The following is a 252-nucleotide window of genomic DNA, read 5'->3' as shown; positions in this document are numbered from 1 at the left end:
AGATGACGAAGAACAAGAAGAAAGGGTTGAGTGCAATTGTTTAAGATCGTAGAATCATCTACTTGTAGCAAATCACTGTCGCGAAAGATATCTCAGAGCTTGAGGTTACTGATCTGGGATACAAGTTTTTTTTCCTTGTGTTTAGACTTGAGTGTAGTCATATTTTGCCTCGTATTTTGGCAGTGACGTTCCCTGAATCGTTTGCATGAATCAACAAAAATGACTTCCCGATTTCTTACTCATTTAATTCTA

General features: G+C 37.3%; 1 protein-coding gene across 1 annotated transcript in view; it reads right to left on the bottom strand.

Annotated features, from left to right (window-relative positions):
• LOC119592555 (cytochrome P450 2U1-like) overlaps positions 1-252 on the bottom strand; it is an 18,529-nt gene that overhangs the window by 6,924 nt on the left and 11,353 nt on the right. The window lies entirely within an intron of this gene.

This window comes from Penaeus monodon, chromosome 30 (assembly GCF_015228065.2).
Source record: "Penaeus monodon isolate SGIC_2016 chromosome 30, NSTDA_Pmon_1, whole genome shotgun sequence".
Taxonomy (NCBI): domain Eukaryota; kingdom Metazoa; phylum Arthropoda; class Malacostraca; order Decapoda; family Penaeidae; genus Penaeus; species Penaeus monodon.
Note: the sequence above shows the minus strand (reverse complement) of the source record. Positions and strands in the feature narration are given on the sequence as shown.